The 22,645-nt window shown below is 36.8% G+C and overlaps 1 long non-coding RNA gene across 3 annotated transcripts in view; it reads left to right on the top strand.

The window, feature by feature from the left end:
• Nucleotides 1-22,645, top strand: part of LOC133224510 (uncharacterized) — a 104,159-nt gene that overhangs the window by 16,129 nt on the left and 65,385 nt on the right. For 2 of the 3 annotated variants that reach the window (XR_009728863.1, XR_009728862.1), the window contains exon 2: nt 20,440-20,589. This is a non-coding gene — a long non-coding RNA (uncharacterized LOC133224510). Of the gene's footprint in view, nt 1-19,117; nt 19,222-20,439; nt 20,590-22,645 lie in introns of those variants that run through there. The other variant, XR_009728860.1, reaches the window with a different exon arrangement.

Below are 22,645 nucleotides of genomic sequence, written 5' to 3'. Positions count from 1 at the left end.
CTATCTCAATGGTCTATGTGTGCAAAACTTAGTGCTAATATATCACCAAATATCCCAGATGGAGCTGGGTAGAACTAAAGATTTAATGTAAAATGGGGTAGTTAGCTAGAGGTTTCCATAAGCAGCAGAAAAATTGTCTTCAGAAAGAGATATCTGAAGGTTCATTAGAAATACCTTTAATGTTGAGCTATTATTTAGAGAATTACTGACAAACTGAAGTCCGGTATTGCTGCTAAGTGAAAAAACAGTGGGGAAAAAAAAAAATCTAATGTGAATTTTACCTAGAGTGAGTTATCTCTGGAGCCATAGGTCAACTGTCATTCTTTGTTGAAAAAGAAAAATGTACCAGAAATGTAGCAGTGGATATTCAAACCTTAAAAAGTGTTACACAGCACAGTTTGGGTTCGTCTGTGGTTTAGGGTTTGATGTTGTTTTTTTTATTTTTTTTTTATTTTTATTTTTTTTTTTGTTGGGGAGGGTGGAGGGAGTGTTTGTTTTCCTTTTTTGTTTGTTTTTTTTTTTTTTTTCTTAAAACAAAGATATTATGAAAAACATCTTTCTCATGTTTTGGTTATCCTTGTGATCTCTGTGACAGTGCCACACCAGATCATGTATCCCTCTTTAAATGAAGACATAGCACATCATAAATGAGAAGCGGGAGACACCTTTGCACCATAAAGTAATTAGCACTACTCCCATTCCTGCATCCTTGGTGAACACTGTTTTTCCCTTATGAGAGCAGAGAAGTACTTAGCTGTGCCTAGGTTAGCACGGCTGGGCTTTGCAGGCCCTGGAGGGAACGGAGCCGATTTCCAAACTAGGCAGCTGCACATCATTCTGAAGAATAATTTAGCAGTTTTGCTACTCATTTAAGCTGAGCGGGCTCAACAGTTTACTGAGGCACTCAGACTGATGTCAGATGTAAGTTCTGTGTGTATGGGCACACATCAGACAATTTAGGATACTCTTAATTCCTAACTGAAAGCGAATTGCCAGTACCATTTTAAGAACAGTAAGTGCAATGCATTGTTAGCATGAGATCTGGAAACTTGAATCTGAGGCCACTTACTGTAATAAGTGTGGTCTCAATGAGCAGTATGATGGGAACTGCATTATAGTACTCTATTGTAAAGGGGACAATGGAGTATGAGCCAATGGAATTTTTTTTCATTATTTATGTAGAAGTTTAGCTTCAACATTTTTCTTTCAGTCAAATAACAGTAAATATTTGTGAGGCAAAACATTTGAATTCTTCCTAAGTAAATGACTTGAAATAAGGGCCAGACATGTTTCATTTAAGCTATGGAGTAATTAAAGTCTTAATGTCTTACAAAAAGAAAAAATAATTACTCTTTTGAAAGAGCTTGACATTTACAAAACTTGTAAATGGTTGTGAATTGACAGACTTGTCAGTGACTTTTTTTTCCCCCCTTCTGAATGATTTATTTGAATAAATCGATGTTTTCTTATCAAATCAAAGGTTTTATTCCTTGTCAAGATCATATGAATCTCAAATTTAGGTCCATAAACTATACTTGTTTTCTCAGATGTAAACTCAAGCCATATGCATTTATGAAAAGCACAGTTTCTAGGATCTTCTACACATTCTGACACAGTCGCTTCAGACTGTCTAGAGTGAAACATATGTACTCTGCTCTTGGCCATAGCCTAAAGCTGCTTGTCCTTCTTTTGTTACTGGCTGATGTCTGATGGAAACAAGTGGAATGTGTGTTCCACATAATGTAACAGAATACATTTTATCAATCGAGATTTATAAGTTCACATATAAATAAGAGGTTAAATATAAACCTATAAGAGGTTGTCATGGTTTAAGCCCACCCAGTAACTCAGACCCACGCAGCCGCTTGCTCACACCCCCATCTTCCTCCCCTGCTTCTGGAGAGATGGGGAGAAGAATGGAAAGAATTTAACTCCCACAGGTTGAGATAAGAACAGTCCAGTAACTAAGGTATAGCACAAACCACTGCTGCTGCCACCAATAATAATAATGGTAAGGGAAATAATGACAGAAGAGAATACAGCTGCTCACCACCCACCAATCAGTACTCAGCCTGACCCGAGCAGCAATCTAGCCCTTCCAGGTAACTCCTTCCAGTTTCTATAATGGGCACGACACGCTATGGTATGGAATACCCCTTTGGTTAGTTTGGGTCAAGTGTCCTGTCTCAGCTTCCTCCCAGCTTCCCTTCCTCCCTGGCAGAGCATGAGACTCAGAAAGTCCTTGGTCAGACCAAACATGACTTAGCAACAACTAAAAACATTGGTGTTATCAGCACTGTTCCCAAGCTGAAAGTCAAAACCACAGCACTGCACCAGCTAAGAAGGAGAAAAATGACTGCTACTGCTGAAGCCAGGGCAATGTTCCTTTGAACCTCTCAATCTATGGCAAGCTATCTGAAAAGAGAGAAATTTTGGTTCATGGTATTGAGAAAAAAGTAAAGTTATTGCAGTATTTACCAAAACTCATTAGTTAAATAAGGTGCAGACTCAACTCTCTTTGTAGACATTAAGGAGAAGGTTAATTAAATGGGAGATGTACTAAAACCCCAATAAGTTAAAACTCAACTTTTGTGTAAATATAGCAGTTTAACTATTTAAAGTCTACGAGTAGAATACAATATTTACATTTTCCTATCGCTTCACTTTAAACTCATTGACTTGGAATCATTACAAGGTAGCCTAATGGCTTTGTTCCCCCCACCCCCCCAAAAAAACCAAACCACAACTATCTAGACAATGTAAAATAAATAAAATACCACGTAACTACCAGAAGGTGAACACTAGAAATCCAGCTTCCACTTTGAGGTCATTTAGACACTACTACAGTACTATTGATTTTAACTTCTGAAACATCTGTGACCTGACTATTCTTCTAAGCAATGCATTTTGAGGTGTCTTTAACATTGTTGAGAATCTTACTGGAAAAAAAAAAGCCATTTTCTGAAGCATCAGATGAGCAGTTAACATTTAGTAGAAAATACCTTCCAGCTTTATGTGATTCTGAATGAATTATTAACTGCTGAAATAATCTCTTTCAGTTAAAGATTCTGCGTAGGATACAAATAATGGCATTTCTATTAAAAAAAAATAAACACTAACATGAAAATTTGTATGTTCCAAGAAGAAAGTATTTTTATTCCAGAGGCTGTGCACACACGCTCCTTAGAAGGTATGGCAATAGACTGTCCTTCCTAAGGACATCAGTGAGACATAACACTGACTTTTGTACACAGTCAAACAAGTTAATTCAGCAGATCTGCTTGCAAGAAGAGGTGCATTAGGCTAAATGTTTGGGGTTGGTTTTTCTTTCCTTGTTTTTCTTTTTCCTTATTGAGAAACCATTGTACTAGAGAGTCAAAGGTAAAAGTGAAAAAGAAGGGTAATAGAAAAAGATGACATAGGTCTTGACTAGGTAACTAGCTTAGGAGGATTGCCTTAAGCAAGTATCTTTGGGTCATCACGGTTCACCAGAGTACAGCAGTTCTTGGGTAGCCACAGGAATGACTGTAACTGCAGTATATTATTTAAGCAAATACATCTGTTCTTGAAGGTATCGTCTGTGTGTTAGCATATTCTGTAAAGCTACACGGTTCAGAGGTCTTTTCATACAGAAAAGTACTACAGTGAGAACATCTTACAAGAATTGGTAATCCTTCAACTTATGTACCTGCTAGAATTGAGGGCAAGCTCCTTTTTCTTTCCTTTTGAAGTTTTTTTGGTATTTGAGAAGGAACACAGGAAATCTGTCACATTTTTTTATGATATGTTTCTGCATAAGTGATATTGGTGACTGCTGTTATTGTTTTGATAGGAGTAGCTTAAACTCAGCAAGAACTGTGTATGAATGTGTACATCTTGGAGGAGGCTGGGGAAGGGGTTATAATGACTTGCACTTAAGATGTAGGTTAATCATTGCAGATTCTTTGGTAACTGTTTTACTCACAGTTACAGACACTTATATGTATCCTCAGGAAATACTGATTTCCCCTCTTTTGCTCATAAATTAAAAGCTTCAGGAGCAATGGTAGTAGACAATGAACACCTGGTAATTTTAAGCATCCAATATCTGTGTTCATGCACAAACATATATGCACAAGCACTTAATTTTGAACATGCATTTGCTAGTTGTTGCCCTACAAAACAAAATAAAATCTTATGGATTGTATCTAAAAGGCCAGGTAGAGTACTTTCCTTTTTTTTCTTCAACAAAACACTACTTTCTCTACAGCTTTAGTTCAGTGAGAGCTCAGCTGAGAGCTTCTGGAATGGTCCTTAGATATGCAGATCATAAGGATTCATTCTCTTTAAAGCTGTTGGAAGAACTCTGAAGACATATTAAAGCAGCATGACCCTAAAAAAGTCCATATATGTGTAACAGAAACATATTGTAATGTTACATATCACACATATGAGCTTTACTAAGCCGGTGGGTTTTTTACTTTATACAAGAGCACGGGAAAAGAAGAAAAAAAGAGAAAACCAAAAAGTAAATTTTTGTTTGTGGGGGATAAAAGGGAATGGGAGGCAAAGATAGAAACCATGTGGATTTGGGGGGGGTGTTGTATTTTGGGTTTGTTTTGTTTTGTTAATTGCATATAAATGAACATCTGAAAAATATCTCATAAAGATTCACTGGTTCTTTTTCTATATCCCAAACGTCAGGGTTACAATCTCTTTTGAGCTGTCCTTACTTTGTGGAAAGGGAAAGAAAAGGAAACATTATTTTCTTTTCTAATGTGAAAAAAATATTTTTTTTGTGTACGTTTCCCCTTTAGTTTGGTCATATCATGTTGGGCAGCTGAAAAATCATTTTATTTTCTATTGGATTTTTGTAGCTCATGGCCCACCCAAGAAAAACTCATTAAATTCCACAACACTGCTATGTTTTTACAGCAAGGAACTGGTATTTGTATAAAAAAAATCCTTGTGTGACCTAACTGTATTCCAGCAGCCAAATATAATGAACTGATTTCACTGAGAATTTGTTCTGTGAACATAGAACCTTTTAAGAACTTCAGTCTCAGGAGCAGCATAACAGTCACCAACATCTTTGCCTGATGCTTTTGACAAAGAAATAATATTAAGGGTTTGAGAGGGAAAGAAAAAGGAAATCTGTAGAACAATTTTCTTCTTTGAAAGAATCCAGCTAGTAAGTGTAGGAAAGGAGACCTTGTCTAACTAGAATGGATCTCAAGGCAGAGTACAGCTAGCAATTCTGTTTCCTGCCATGTTCAGTGCCATGTAAGCTAGCAGAATACAGGTTTTTTGGACACTGAAGTGGTTGGCAAGTTATCAAAAAAGATGGAGGAAGTAAATTTTCCATTTTTATGCTGAATGAAAAGATGTCTTACAATGCTATGACTGTTTGGGGTTCTTTTTCCAACTGTATTGCACTATAGTTAATTTAATGCTGCCATACACAACGGTAGGGCTGGAAAGAGTGTGGTTCATTCCAGTCAGAGCTAACTTCCGGAGACTGCTCCTTTCCATCTGCATCATTTCTGCTGAGAGCTGCACTATGCTTGCTGTGAGGGAAGCTCTTCATCCCACTGCTGTCTCAAAGTCTCATTTCCACGGAGAAAAGAAGCAATACCTCTTCTACAAACTCTATGTATTCCTTTTAAGCCAATAATTTGACTCTTCCTTCAGCAGCTCACCCCTGAATAACAGGAACTAGGGTTTGTGATAAAATATGTATGAAGTCTGAAAAACAGACTGCCATGTGTGCTCATATTTTCTTGATCATTGTTTTGATAGCATAGGTATTCAAAAATCAGGTTTTATTTACACAGATATGAATTCAGAGTGACTTCTCTGAGATGCATCAGGTGTGTACTGCTGAAGCCCATGGCAAGCTTACTCTGAGAGGTTGAAATAGCAACAAAAAGCTGTATATATTTGGTTAGTTTGGACTATTGAATGCTTTGTTATTAGCTGGCTCTACTTTGGAGCACATGTAGTGCATAATGAGGTGCAGAGGGAAGACATGGCAACTGTTCTCAAGGGATTTATGTAAATAAGAAATATTGGCACTTTTCTCAGCAATGTTAAGTTTCTCAGCAAAATGTTAAGTGAAAGAAGTCAAGGAAATGGTGCATAAACTGTTCATGAATCAGGTCCTAAGGCTGTAATCTAACTCTTGGGGAACAGTTAAGGCATTACAAAGTCTCAAGGCATTTATCTGTCAGTTTTACTGGGACAAGAGGATTTTTTATTTAAAAAAACAACAAACCCACCACCAAAAACCCAACCAAAACAAAAAATCCCCCACCACCACCCCAGAATGTAATTATGGAAAAAGAAAGCTTCCTGATGCTAATAGTGCTCCTTATAGAATACCACAAACAAGGCTGAGAGCTTGGGAGAAACCTTGATGTAATACTTCTCTAATCTTCTATTAATTATGCAAAAAGAAGCAATATAGTAATAAAAATTGAAACAAACCACAGACTGCAAGCAGGGTTTTAGTAAAAGATAAATGTCTTTACCTATAATGGAATCAAACATAATATACCTTTCTTTAATTTCAGATATTTAAAAGTGTCTGTATACAAAATATTCATATTTGTGAGGAACAAAGTAGCAGAAAATGTCAACAGTACCTTACTATGTAACATAAGATCCTCCCTCAGCTTTAATCATAATCTTAAGAATTCAGAAAGGTTTTGGGTTTAATCCATCTGTATAATCTAAAAGGTTTTGGCATTGAAACTGTGGGATCCTGAGCAGGAATGCACATCTCAGGGTTTAGGAATACTGAAAGAGAGGAAGAGTACCAAGAATACTGACCAGTGGATATAACATGAATTAAGCTATGAGGGACTGAGGGGAACATGTGAAGAAGTGTCTTACCTCATGATCCTAGACCCATTAAGGGTTTTATTGGAAGATCTGTATCAGGGCCCTGGAAGGATGTTGGGATACCAGTGAAGGAAGGCAGCCTAGGGGAGCTGGGCACAAGCAAGGTGGTGAATGGCGGACTGCCTTGCAGGCTATCTGGGGTAGGAGCAGTCCTTGGATGTTTTTTGGGAGAAGTCATGTCTGACTTTTGACTTGCTTGTTTTTCTGGGGAAGCTAGACTGATACAATAAACTGCTCATCTCCCCCTTGTTAAGGCTACAAAGTGTGAGTAGAAAACAGCTATTAAAATAGTTTCTGGGCAGTGAGACCCAGAGGTGCACAGGAATGTAAGTGAGACAGTGAAGAAGAGGGGTGCTACTGGGAATGTATCGTTTTTCACTTCCAAATGGGCTTTGTCCCCCTTCCCCTGCTTTTTTGTATTGTGCCCATCAGGCTACAAGGCCACTAAGGTGCTGGTTGGGATGTCAGCAAGCTCTGGTCCCATAGGCATGGCCATGGGTGCCACCAGGCCCCCTCCCCAGCGACAATCTGGGGTTTTGGGGTCACTAGTGAGCACAGATCAGCAGAGCAAGAGGTCTGACAATCCCACCCTCTCCCAGAAACTCACGTGTTTAAGGAGCTTGTGGTTTAGTACTCAAAATCAGTACGCAAAATCTGATATACCTGGCAAGATGCTGATTAAGGTGTTTGGAGTTTTTTTGGGTTTTTTTAGCTCACACATTGAATTTGGAAGAAGATTCAGCAGGTTGCACTTTTTTTTTTGGGTGGGGGAGGAGTAGGAAGGGTTGTCAGTGCAATGATTTACTACTCCTTCAGGCATGCAGACTGTGGGAGCATATGGTGCTGAATGTCTTAAAGTTAATTCACTGTGTCACCTAACCTCCATCACTTCTATTGGGAAAACCTATCAAGGCCTTACCTGGCAGAATTTAAATGTGAATCACGTAAAAAACATTTCAAAAAACACATAAAATACTTTTCTGAATGAACTTTAAGTCTAGTAAGATCTATTTAATAGCATATGTAACCAAGAACAAAATAGCTTCTGATAAAGAAATAGTTTAAGAAACAAAATTGATACTTTTCCTAAAAAGAATTTGATAAACAGTTATGCTTACTGAGGTGGTCTGTGGTATGAAAACTTTGTCACATCAAAAAATAATGAAGGGTGACATTTAAATCAGCCTTTCTAAATGGTGAGTCTGAAAAGGAAGTATTACTGATGTCTTTGACAAGTAAAATATATGAGATAAAATGATATGTATCACAGAGATAAGCTATTTATTTTTACTGACCTCAGTTGATCTTGTCTTGTTTTTTAAATATTTTACCAGTCATGCTATAGAAGATGCTATTCATTAGATCTGTCAGAAACAGCAGCTTGGGTAAATGGATGGGAATGATTAGCAGAACTCTATGAAGGGTAGAAATAGCGGTAATGCTGTGGAAAAATGATACACCAATATCTAAAATAGCCTTTTGCCACAGTGCCAGAGATAGAAATGACTCCTACCTGTAGGAAAGGCATGCTATGAAATTGAAAACAAAAAAAAACAAACAAAAAAAAAAAAGGGCGGAGTTATAAAGCTCCTTCTGTTTCATAATTGGAATATGAAGTCGGTTGGGTTTGGGTTTTCTGGAGGGTTTTGGAAGGTGATTTATACATGGTAACAATATATGAAACATCAAATTTAATTTCCTTTTTCTTATAGAAGTTGTTTGTGTGAGGTTGATATTGCTGGCTGTAAAATAGGTACATTTGATTCATCTCCACAAGAAACAATAACTCTAAGTTCTCTAAGCATCTAGCACAGAACAGTGCTTGTGCTTATTTAGAGATATGGTAACAATGCAGATAATTAATACAGTAATGACAGAATCTATTTTTTTAATAATTAGCAAAATAAGTGTTATTTTATTTAACCTAAAGACTACAATCTTTTCAGAAATACTCATAGAACAATAAACTGATCTCAGGCTAAATCCTTGGTATTTTATTCAGAGATATATGATCTTGATCTGTATAATACTTGATCTGTTTCTAAATTAAGAAACATATTGAAGCATGTGCTTAAGTGATCCTTATTTATTAACATAACTAAGCTATTTTTGTATTGTTATGAAGGCTAACACATGTTTAGGATTTTTGAGAAACAGAATATTTTTGATGGCTCAGCATCCTGGTGAAATACTTCAAGTAGTATCTTATTCAAGATACTATCAGGGAAAAATAAGTTCTCTGTGATGCTTATAACAAATTTATGTAGTGGCAGCAAGAGCAATGAAGGGGACAAGGTAGTAAGATTTCATTTTGATATCAGTCAGTGGCCACGTTGGGCCTTATGTTATGAAGGTGAGAGGCTTAGGTCTGCCGTGTTCTCCTCAGGAAACAAGGCTTCATGGCTTGATTTAGGCTGGCGGGATGGGGTGTAGAATTTCTTCATTATAGTGTAAATTCTATGGCCTTACATAGAGATCACAGAATGGTTTGGGTTGGAAGGGACCTTAAAGCTCATCCAGTTCCAAGCGCCCTGCCATGGTGAGGGACAACTTTTCACTAGACCAGGTTACTTCAAGGCCCATCAAAACTAATCTTAAACACTTGCAGGGATGGGGCATCCAAAACTTCCCTGGGCAACCTGTTCTAGTGTCTCGCTACTCTTACAGCAAAAAATTTCTTCCTTATATCTAACCCAAATCTACCCCCTTTCAGTTTAAAACCATCACGTCTCATCCTATCACTACATATATAAGTGGTTATGCCAGTTATTTTTGAAGTTTTGCTTCATTAATGCTTTCAAATTTGTCTAGTTCATGGTAAATAGCACTCATTTGAGTACTCTTTTTCTGTTTGAAAGCAATTCTTTGTTTTTGTACTATGTATGTATTTCATAATGAAAATACTTGGGTCTGATTATATGGTAAGGAAGAGAGAACAAAAACTCCCAGGTAAATGGGAAATGATTGCTTATTGTAGAGCTGCATAGGTTTCAGACGTCAATAATATAAGAATTCACGAATTTCCATGTTTTTCTTGCATAGATAGTTGTAAAATCTATTATGACATTGAACTGTAATAATAAAGCATGGAGGAAGGAAAATATATTTTCCTAGGGTTTGTTTTCTAGCCTGTCTCCTTTTGAAGTTCAAACATTATTGCTTTATTCAATTCCCTGTGTTTTAAAAGAAACTGAAGAATATGCCAGACAAGTTCTTTATCGTGAACATGTGCAGCTTTCCTGGTAAGGAAAGCTAAGCAGAATCATTTGAGTACATTTGAATAGAATCATTCAAATATTATATCTAATCCCATCTCTTGGATCTTATAGAAAAAAAGCAATATCAGTAGGTTCCTGGATAGCAGAAATCCATGTTAAATTTAGTTAAATATTTGGTCTGGTTAAAAATGAGCAGTAGTGAAGAAACCTGACAGTAGGAGTGAGCTTAAATTTTACATCCCCAGATTGAGGTCCTCCATAACAGAAATCAAGTTTCAGTTCTAGAGGTACAAAGAAGTGGAAACTCTGTGCTAGATTCAGGAGCACCTAAAAAACCAGTCCTATATTATCTGCTGCAAACTGAAAAAAGCCCTAATGCAAAAGGTGTGTAGCTATTCACCTTTTACTGAGGAAGACAGAAGAGAAGCTGGTTGCTCTGGGTCGTGACTAAAGGCTCTCTCACTGCTGCAGTGATTCTAAAGTAAAATCCAGCTCATGTCTTGTTCCCTCACTGTCTCCTGTTTGAGTACATATATAGGAACCTGATCTTCATTATTCAATAGATCACTTCTTTAGATGAGGTAAGTGGCTTTTTATTCATGTCTATTTACATACTATTTATTTAGCTACCATTCTTAATATTTACAGTGAATTAGCATCAGGACGTGGGAATACATTAACTTAAATCACCTTTTTTACCATGCTGGACATTTTCAGTCATTCAGATAGGAAACATGCTGGTTTACCAGTTGAGTTCATTACTGGGAGTCACTCTAACTAGCACGACTTCTTTTAATTCCTGTAGTTCATCACAGATGTGAATTTTATGGTCTCAATCTAGTTCTTATTTACCACTGGCTAGTCTATGCTATAACTCATTATTCTTGTCTAATACAGTCCTAACAGTGAAGAAAATCTTTAAGTTGGAAACAATATAATATGTTAAAAAGCTGAGTGAAAAAGTTTACATAGAGCTCTTGTTTGCTTTTAAAAAGCTTCTTCATAAGCCCTTGCAGTGTATCACATTTTATGGAAAAGAAGAAATTTCATTTCCCATTTTTTAACTTTCTTTGTTATGATTACTGTTATCTCAATGTTCTGTAACACTGACTGTTCTACTTGACTACTTCCTTTGTTGTGCTTGTAGTAACTGTGCATTTATTTTTACTTTTTATTTTTTTACATCTTTAGAGAAAATAGTATTGTCCTGTCCTCAACTGGCTAATCAGTACTCCTGCACTCGAAGTGACTCTGTATAGGTCATTTTTTCCCTGCAGGATTTAGTATTAACGCCAAAAGTATTTGTTTTGGGAAAGGGTGTTTCTTTATCACACACTTAACCAGTTCAAGAAAGAAAAGACCTGGAAGTTCTTACAAGACATCCCTTATACTGCAGTACCTCTGACCCATCCTTTAGTTGCTTTTCAATCTGTGAACATGAAATGCTCAGTTTTATTTTGTTTAATTCATATGTGCATTCAAGTATGGTATATGGAAAGGGAATCAGAAATTTCAGACCATTACTGTGTAACAGAGGGTGAAGTAAAAGAAAAACTTTGCAACGTTTTGGAACTTGTAGTGAAACAGCAGTCAGAAGTTTAACTCACTTCTGTACTCTTTAGTATAATAATATACCGTATGTATTCATGTATATTACTGTAAAGTATGTAAAAATGTCAGTGCTTCTAGGTTTGTAGCTGAATGGCTAATTACCTTTTACAAATATTTTGAACCTTATTATGCAGAGGCATCAATTACTATAAGAATGTGAGGATGTGGAAAATTAGACCCAACAGATATAGTTCTCTCCAACCTAATTCTTGCTACATGCCTTTGGGGTTGATCAGAAATTTTTATGAGGGGCAATTCTGTAAGATTTAAATTGCAAGAATAATCTTGTAAGTGGTTACATGTCTGGCATATGAATAGCTTTGGTTGGTTGGTTTTGTTTTTACTGACTGTTTTTGAAGCATTATCCTTTCTATGTCTAGTTACAGAATTGTTTTCTGACAAGTGAATGGTTTAGAGGGTTTTTATTTGGTTGGTTGGGTTTGGTTTTGGTTATTTTTTCTGTCTGCTTAGTAGTTACTGTGTGATGTGAGCTCCAACCCCTTCCAATCTCAAATCAGATGGGCCTTATTATATTGACGTCACATCAGTGGCAGGCCCCTTAAAAGATTCTGTGACTTGAAAATTTTGCCTAGCTTAAGGGTAGTCCCTGTAATATAGGAGTAAAAACCTAGCTAATGCCAACACAAAATACACTGAGCATGATTAGTGAACTTTTATTTATTCAGGTTGAAAAAGATATCACAAGCGGCAATTGGGATATGGCCTTCAGTATCCCACTTTTGCTTTTCACTATTTTTTGGGTGTATATACATGTATGCATATATACACGGTTTGAAAATATATCTGATTACTTATGTTTCAACACATAAAATAAGACCAGAGAACAAAAAAGGGCATGAAAAACTACCTAAGCTTAAAAAACTTTAACCTGAAAAGATAGAAACATTTACTTAAAAGACCAGCAATTAGATCTGTGTAGCATGTGTGCATACCCACATACTATGGTAATGTAAATGGAAAACTGGGTTTGATATCCAGGATACCTTTCTTGTTTTCCATCCATCCCTGACTCAAGTTGCATCCTGTCTTCTCTTAGGTTAGCAAATTGTGACTGAATGACTTTCTTCTGACTCAATTTCCCATCTGTAAAATAGAAAGGCTGCTAAGTTATTGTTAAAGTAATTGAAACATTAAAGAAACACGGATCAGGTTATAATACTGTTTATTACTTTTTGTAGCTTCCTGGTTTTTGCTATAGTATCCTATCAAATACCCAAGAATTTTAAAGTTTGTCAGATGTGTGAAAAAAGAAAAAGACAGAGTTCTTCTGAGCTTGCAGAAACTTGGATCGTTAAAAAACAAGCACTTAATTTTCTTCAAGCTATAAATTTTACCCTTCACTTTTAATTAAAATTGGACTAACTTAGAGAAATATACGTTTAGTTGATCTTCTTTGAGTGTGATGGTGTGCTCCTGTGAACTGTAGTACAATCATAATCTAGAAAATTATTACGAGTTTTTTATGTGGGTGATCCCTAGCAGTTCCCAGCTGACGTGAGAGTGAGAGAAATTACATACAGTGTTTTGAGAAAGTTTCTACTAGGTGGGTAATTTCTCTCCTAAACTTTGTTTTGCTTCATTTCCTACTGTTGCCTTGTATATACTTGTATTTAAAACTGAACTGAACAGGAGCTTTGTAATTGACCTTGGGATTTGACCTGGCTAAGTTTTTGTTGTTTATTTCATTTATTTTAATGAAATTATAAATAACTTCCAGTTGATCCCTCTGCTAAAGAATCCCTAGAAGAATGCTTCCTACCTTTCTTCTTTCTTCTTTCTTTCTTTCTTTCTTTCTTCTTGCTTTCTTGTTATTTCTATATTATGGTATCACAAATACGCATTTTATATTAATGCCTACTGTTTGGAGAGTCTATCTCAGATCTGCAATTTTATTCTTTTTGAAACAATGGCACATGAACTCAGTGGCAACTACCACACTATTTTTAAATACATGAACTCAGTAACAACTACCACATTATTTTTAAATGCATGTCTTGCAGTGGGTTGACCTTCACTCACTGCCATGCTTCCACCATGCAGCTGTCTCACTCCACTTTCCTCAACACAACAGGGAAAGAAAAAATGGGTAAGCTCATGGGTTGAGATGAAAGCAGTTTAATGAAAAAGGCAATGGCCACATATGGCAGCAAAATAAAATCAGGAGATTTATGTTCTATCAGCAGGCAATGTCCAGCCACTGGGAAGTAGGGCCTCAGTACAGATACTGGTTGCTTTGGAAGACAAATGCCTTAATAATAGAAGTCTTCCCCCACCTTTCCTTCAGTCTTTGCTACTGATCATGGAGTCTTATGGTATGGAACACCCTTGTGGCAAGTTCAAGTCAACTGTCTCAGCTGCCTCCAACCTCTTACCCACCTTCAGCTTATTGGCCTTTGTGGGGCACAGAACAGTGGGATGGAGGGTGGTTTGTGAGAAAACCATGATTTTGTGCAAAGAATACTCACTAGGAAAAACAGCACTTTATCAATACTTTTCAAGCCACAAATGCACAGCACAGAACTATAAAGGCTGTTGTAAGGAAAGTTAACTCCGTCCCAGCCAGAATCAGTACACTGTCATCCAAAACAACTCTAGTTTCTTTGCCAAGTACTGCAATGTAATAAAGATGTTTTATTATTTGCATTTATTGCAAGTGTTTTTAAAAGGCCATTAAAAATAACAGCCCAAATGTTTCTGTGGTTTGTGGGATCTATATGTGTCAGTATTAAAGTGAGTCATACAATCACAGTCAGGATAGGTTATCAGCATTTTACTCTAAGCCAAAAAGTATGGCTTGTTTGAATTATTTTCTATTCTCCACTTTGATAGCAGCTCCATTCTATGAGGTTATTATGAATGTTAATATATAAAAACTTTCACAAGACAGAACTCCACCTTTGTCATGCACTGTATTTCATTACACAATTGGTTTTACTCTGAACTCTAGAAAAATATCCAAGCTGTGTAAACATATTCTTGGTAATTACATGTCACATTGATCTTGGTGAGTCAAATATCAAACCATTTCCTGAAGATATTCATTTGGAGCATGTGTATCTCAAACCACTTTGGCAATTCCACAATTTCATAATGTATGTGGTTTTACTTTATAGTAGAAATTAAAGGAGATACTATATTGTTTTCAGGGGATGCCTAGCTGTGTTTTGGTGTGTGGTTGCATCCTCTCATGTAGAGGAAGGGCAGCTCATACCTCCTTTAATGCTTCTGATACTACCAGGATAGTGCTGGTATTGCCCAGTTTAGCAGCTATTTCAGCTTGTCACCTTCTTTTTTTTTTTTTCTTTTTCTTACATATCTTACTAATGCTTTCTGCAACTGTAGCCCAAAGACTACACTACTAACATGGATGGTTCAGGCCTCTGGAATGAACCTTGTTAGGCTTTGTCTGGACTTGTTTTGATCTACCTAAAGTTTCTTTTTGGTTTTGCATATATGCCAGTAACAAGTGAGGTTCTTTTCTGCATATAACAAACTTTTATGGTCTTTTCTTAATAAAGTGAGATAGAGGAGTATCGGCATAATATGATAACAGAAGCTTGAAAGTGGAAATGGAGTGTAGTGCAGAGGAATGTGGGCATGGCATGGTAGGAAAACTAGAACATGGTGACGCTGAAAACCCTGGACTATGCACAGCTCATCTATGATAATTACTGTCAATTAAAGAGAAGTAGACATGGGAGCTGAACAACAGAGATTGTAGGGTGTCAAAAAAGAGTCTGTCTATGTAAGACATTCCGCATACGGTTTATTTAGGTGTGAAGTGGAATCGCAGCAATCAAGAAAAAGCAAATTATAAAAAATGGTAAGATATAAACATTTAAAATAGCTCCAGATGGATCCTAGGAGTAGGAAGAAGAAATCATCCTCATGCCACCAAAGAGGAGGAAGAAACCCCTGTCATCAACATCAAATCTTCCCCTCTGAAGGACTTGGGATGATGAGAGCTTGCTGTCAGGCTCCTCCTCCTCCTGCAGTTGAATATAACCTAACAACCGTAGAACTCAGAAGGGTAGTGGAAGGTTAAGCCTTAACACTGAGGAATGGCTAGATATTAGGAGTTGTCTGTACCGCAGTTTTAACTCTGTTATTATTAAGAAGTTATTCTCCAGTGTTATTTGGTTTTCTTTTGCCTTTAATGACTAGATTTGAACCCTTTGATTAGATGGTTAGGATATTAGTTACATTGGCAATAAATTCTGGACTTAGCTCATTAGGAGTATTTTCTTCTGCCCAAAAAAGATTCCGAGCATATCAACATGTCACTGTTATATAAGATGTTAAGAATATTTGTTGTACCAAATAAAAAATAACTCCAACCACTACTTACATGTAATGACATGGTTAAGAAGGAAGTGAAATAACATTTCTCTGACAATTTCAGTATTTTTCTGTCATGTTTCAATAGCATTTGCAGCACTGACTTCCAAACAAAAGTTTGAGTCTATGAATTCAAGGCCGGGTTGGACAGAGACTTTGCCGACATGGTCTAGTGTGAGGCATCCCTGCCCATGCCAGGGGGGCTGGAACTGGATGATCTTAAGGTCCTTTTCAACCCAAGCCACTCTATTATTCTTTGAATTCCCAGTGATAGTGGTTGTTTGCACATTTCTTACCATGTGAACAAAAGAAAAACCACTAGTACTTGTAACTAAAATCTTCGTGTACTCAAAGGCTTTCTGGGAACTCGCTGCACCAAAGTTACATCTTGAGGGATGTAGCGGCACAGCTAGCAATGGCATTTAATGAATTAGTGGGTATAGGAAGCAGAATATAGCTGTATTGCACAGGGCTAAACCAGCTTAACATCCTGTTCATTAATTTACTGCAAGCTGCATATATCTATGTTAGGTACTAATAAATTGAACACCAGACCTAACTTCCTTTTACTGTAGGGGGTAAAGATACCTTTCAATCTTTGGAGCACAGTTTAGGAAGGGAAGTAATGCACTGGTTGAAAACGTTACTATTTAAGACTGTGTAGACAAACATCTTTCATTCTGTGGCAAAAACTGCTCACTAAAGGTTTAGTGAGTAGCCTAATTAGAAAGGTAACAGCCTTCAGTGAAATCCACTGAATCCTCAGGGCTTATTCTGTCAAGAACTGGAATAACATGGATCAATCTTTATGATTCCATAAAATCAGATCCTGAACCTGATGCTTCTGATATGTCCAGACTGAAATTAGCTACCAGGTTTTTCTTATTTTTAAATCGTGAAGGGAAAAATAGACTGACCTATGTGATACTACAGCGTGACAACAATTTTCATATATATATTATAGATATACTAACATATATATACCTATGGAAGAAAAAAAAAAAACAATAAAACCCCAAAATGTTTATTTTGGTTTTATGGCATAGTTATATTGACTGACACAATAATAACAAGCATAATTAAAGCCACTTCTGTTATCAGTGGGCCTGTCTGTTTTCCTCACTAATTGCAATGCATATATACAATAAAATATTATATACTTGTGTTTCTTTTTTCTCATGAGTTATTACTGGATCAGGTTGTTTCCTATTTAACACCTGTAATAGAATAAATTATCAAACTCTAACATTAAGCTGGCATTCTACCAAGTTGAACATACTTGTATAGAAGGAAATTTAGTTATGAAACTAAAAAGATTTTACTTAAGGGTCCATGCAGCTATTACGACAGTTTAGGGTTTGAGTTGTATAGGTATGCACATGAGAAAACAGATTCAGGCTGTGAGATTTTATATTGAAGACTATTGCATAGATAAAATATTTTTTTCAAATAATGTCTTTTAATCCTATTTTGAATTACTTGCCACAATTTTGAAACTTCCTCCCAACAAAATATTTTATTTCATCCTTAAGCAATGTTATGAAAAGAACATGTTGGAGACCCTGGCTTGTCTTTGTGGGCCAGTTATATCTCTTTGGTCATGTAACTGGAGTTACTGAGAAGCTCCTATTGCTCTGGAGAGCAAGGAAGATATCCAGTGTCTGTGTAATGGTCTAATGGAGACTGTCATTTTGTTTCTGACTGTTTAAGGAGTCTTGTTCCCTAACAAGCCACATGCGTAGCTGTTGCACAGAAACTGTTGGTTTTCCGCTGTGCAGTTGGCAGACTCTGGGGAGGCACTGCAGAATCCATAGCACTATGTACCAGACAATTATTATATGGCATGCTGCTACAGGCTCCTCGGATACATCACAAGGTAATTTGTGTTAATGAATGTCAGAATTGTAGATGCTCTGCTGCTGAGCATTTTAGACCACATGTAGAGAATTCCAACAACTGGCATGCATTTATCTCCCTTGTCAACTAACAGTGTTATATTCTAAGCTATACTTAATACTTTTTTCTTACATTCATGCATAGGTGTGAACCACACACTGCGTCTAATCAGAAGTACAGCTAACAGGGAAAGCATCAAATTCTACCCTATGTACCATTTCCTAATATGTTTGACTCAATTAATTTGCCAAGAATAATAATTTGATAATTCCTGGGATAAAGTAAGTGTCCTTTGTCCCTCTGACAACGGCAGACCAGGTGAAATCCAAACAATGGCTTGTAATGACAAATTTAATAATAATTAGTACATAACAGAAATAATATTGTTCGGACACCTTGTCCACAGGGTAATTGCAAACCAGTAACTGTCTCTTTCTAACACTTCTCTGGTGTGCCATTGAAGGGTTTGCCCACCTTGCTCTATATAAAGAAATCCTTCAATACGGAGGAATTTGTTAACTATTGAGTTTGTAAAGGTGTTTTTCCTTACAGGTTTTATTCAAAATCTAATTCATTCTTCTATGTCAATAGCTTTCAATCTGCAGTCTTCAAGGGTTCATGAACTAGCTCTCATAGATACATGAAATGCAATTTTAAAAAATAAGCCTGTGTGCATGAGGCTTGGATTTGCAATACAGCATCTGTACCATCACTGACTAGTTCACTTTGCAGACTTAAAAAAAACCCCTAGCTTGCTGCAAAGGTGTGTAGATATGTGCTTTCCCAGTCTCCAAAAGTTCAAATAATGAATGAGATAATAAAGTATGTATTTAGTAGGCATTCTAAATTGCAAGGGGGTTACTAATCAGCAACTCAAGATATTTAATCTCACTGTAAAAGAACTACATTAGAATTGCTCAATACTAAAAGCAGGAAGTTGTCATTTATTTTCCTTTATACTCTAATATATTCTGTAGGAGTGACAAAGAAAGTATTTCTAATAGGTTCTCCATAAACACATACTAGAAGTTATTTTCTGAAGAATGCCCCCCTTTAACCATGTAGTATATGTTAATGCTGCCATTTCACATTTGCTCTACATAGTCTGCAAACATCTGTATACTGCAAGTATAAGGTCTAGTTCCAGACTGAATTATATTATATTATTTCAATTTTACAGAAGGAGACCACACAAAGGATGATTAAGTGACTTGCCAAAAATTCACACTACAGAACAGCAAACTGAACTGCAGTGGTAAGTTCTATAAGTGCTAACTTTATAAAACATGCTGTAAGTGTCCATCGTCAAATGCACCTGAAAAGCCTGAGCATTCATGATGATTGATTGCATTAAACCCTGCCTGCTGTGGTCACAGTGGAGTTCTCTGATTTATATCACTTTAGGACCTGCTCTGAGTTCTAGAAAGTGTCTAGTAGAAGCATCAGCTTATGAACATCATTTTTTTCTGGAGAAAAGCATCATGAAAGTACTTTACAAAATTATCTATTTCTGAATAGTGGAGTGAGGTAAGATTTTAAACTTCATATTTGGAGAAATATGCCAGAAATTTCAGGTCTATAGAATAGAAAAGTCTGGTTTCTGAACTCATTTCATTATGATTTTTCAAAAAGGTAATGCTAATTCAATCAAAACATTTCAATAATACCAGTAATTTTTTACTATTGTTTTTCATGTACATTCTTTGTAAAGGAGATGCTATTGAATTAAAATTATGTTAAAAGTCTTAATGCTCCTAATGATGTCAAAAGACAAATAAGTTTTTACTGAATTAGAGTTGTCAAAATCAGCACATTTGTATAGAATGTTTTTATTTTGGTGAAATGATGTCTTCTGACAAGAAAATATTCCTTTTGACCAGCTTGGATTACTTCAGACTGTACCTACTGTGAAGCCAAGACATTAAGGAATACTTTCAGACTTTTCTTAGTATTTGACATAGCAAATATAAGTTATTAAACGCTAAGGCAAAGCTAAAGCTTGTGCTGTGGAGGCATTGCCCAACTGGTATTGTGTTTTCAGTGCTGCTAGCTTTGATAGCTTCTGAGACTGCTTCTCAGCTTCTGTTCTTGCTGTCATGCATATCACCAGCAGATGTAACGTTAGTGCCATAGGCACAGGCCAGATAATCCTGAATTTGGAAAGCAACGAATGTCATGTATATATTTTACAGCCTAACATAATGTGGCCTGTTTGGGGAGCCAAAAATACGCAATTACATCATTTCTGTTGATGTCTTACAATAAAGTTGCCAGCCAGATGATAGCAGTGAGGTAAGGGAGGCAGGATGCTGTGCAGAACGTATGTGTGCTGTAGTGACGACCCACAACATAAACTACAGATGAAGCCCAAAGGAACACTAAAAAACTCTACAAAGAAAACATGTGAAGTCAGTGATATTAATGCATAACTGAAAAATTAACAATAACTTTATGCATCCTGTCAATCTTCCAGCAGCATAAAGAAGGCAAAGAATTGCCTGAAGACAAAGAGTGGAATAATCTTTTTCCTTTAGAGGAATTCCAAGCTGGCACCAGTGGATGTGAATTCAAAAAAATACGGAGGATGTTTTGAAATACCAAGCTACGTATTTTCTGGATGAAGGTATTGTCTCATTGAGCCTTGCCACCTTCTCCTTAGTCTTTTCAGCACATTTTTGTCCTTATCAGCACATTTTTGTCCTTTGTCTTCCATATATCATATCATATATCATTCCTTTCCTGCTTCTCAGCCTTCTTCCCCATCCGCTTCCTATGTTTCCAGTTTTCTCTCACAAGGCCAGTCCCATCACCCCACTGCTTACCTGCTGTTTTTTGTACTTCACATTTGAAATATTAACCAAAATATGTAAGGTGATTGACCTATACTAAATTGCTCTATTCCTTGTGTCTTATAGATTCATACATAGCTAATTAAAAGATTCTTAACAGGCTACTTTCAAGTCAAGACCATATTTAAACTGGTGCAGAAATTTTACTTTCACAGCCCACATCTTGACATGTTGGATCCTCTCTTGGCATCAAGGATAAATTTAAATGACTATTTTTAGGGAATATTTTTGGTTCTTTATACTGCCAATCATAGTTTTGATTCTTGAGTTGAATAAAATTGGGTAGCATAGTGATATCACATAAGTGATAGAGAGATAGCTGTTGACTGAATGACATCGTGATTCTATATCTTACCTAACTTAAAATACATTGAACACTCGATGACAATGTTGACAATGGTAACAACTCATTAGCAGTAGCATTGTTAGTTGCCTCAGGGATATTTTGCAATGGGTGGGAGGGAATTATAAGGTATGGAAAGAAAACTAGTTGAGGAGGCAATTGTTCTGAGATGTCTTCTAAGCTCTGAAAAATATGAAGAATTCTCTGAGTTGCATGTATTGGGTCAGATATAAACTTCCTTCTTTTAAGAGCTGTATTTTCCATCTCACTAACAGTAGCACAAGATGAAAGATTAGTAGGCACGTTGGCTTGTACCAGAGCCCAGAATACAAGCTTGTTTTAAAAACCAAAAAATATGAAAGATAAGATGGTATCAGGCCAATAAAAGTTATAAAAGAAAATCTAAAATTCAATAGTACAAAATAGCAGTTCTCCATCTTAATGAGATAAAGTCAATGCATGCATGTTGGCACAAAGTAACTTGCTACTCCTCTGCTATCAGATTGTATTTTAGGTCTGTGATTCAGGAAATAAAAGTTTTTTAAACTTATAATTTTGATATTCAAAACTTCTCTAAAAGAAATTAATTTCTTCTTACCTGTATGAATCACAGTGAGGGAAGTGGTATATTACACATTTCAAATAGATGCTAGGATTCACATGTTATTACAGAACTACTAATGCTATGCTCTTTTGGTTAATGATATTAACCAAGGCTACTCTCCATCATATTTAAAAAATCATGGGAGTCAGGTGAAGTTCCCAATGGCCGAAAAAAAAGTAATATAACCCCCATTTTCAAGAAGTGGAAAATGGATGACCCAGAGAATTACAGACCAGTCAGTCTCACCTCTGTGCCTGGCAAAATCTTGGAGCAGATTCTCCTGGAAGGCATGCTAAGACACATGAAAATCAACAAGGTGTTTGGTGACAGCCAGCATGGCTTCACTAAGGGGAAATCCAGCCTGATCTATTTGGCCGCCTTCTATGATGGGGCTAAGGAACTGATGGACAGCGGTAAAGCAGTTGATGTCATCTACCTGGACTTGTGTGAAGCATTCAACACCATCCTGCATGACATCCTTGTCTCTAAATTTGATAGGTGGACCACTTGGTGGGTAAAGAACTGGTTGGATGGCCGCATGCAAAGAGTTGTGGTCAATGGCTCAATGTCCAGCAGGAGACCAGCAACGAATGGTGTCCCTCAGGGGTCGGTGTTGGGACCGGTTTTGTTCAACATCTTCGCCACTGACATGGACAGTGGGATTGAGTGCACCCTCATCGCAAGTTTGCCGATGACACCAAGCTGTGTGGTTCAGTTGATATGTTGGAGGGAAGGAATGCCATCCAGAGGGACCTTGACACGCTTGTGAGGTGGGCTGATGCCAACCTCATGAAGTTTAACCATGACAAGTGCAAGGTCCTACACCCGGGTCAGAGCAATCCCAGGCACAGCTACAGGTTGAGCAGAGAAGAGATTCAGAGCA

The sequence above is a fragment of the Neopsephotus bourkii genome, unplaced genomic scaffold (genome assembly GCF_033783945.1).
Source record: "Neopsephotus bourkii isolate Nb327-2 ecotype Australia unplaced genomic scaffold, CSIRO-AGI_Nbou_v1 NB_1685, whole genome shotgun sequence".
Classification (NCBI taxonomy): domain Eukaryota; kingdom Metazoa; phylum Chordata; class Aves; order Psittaciformes; family Psittacidae; genus Neopsephotus; species Neopsephotus bourkii.
Note: the sequence above shows the minus strand (reverse complement) of the source record. Positions and strands in the feature narration are given on the sequence as shown.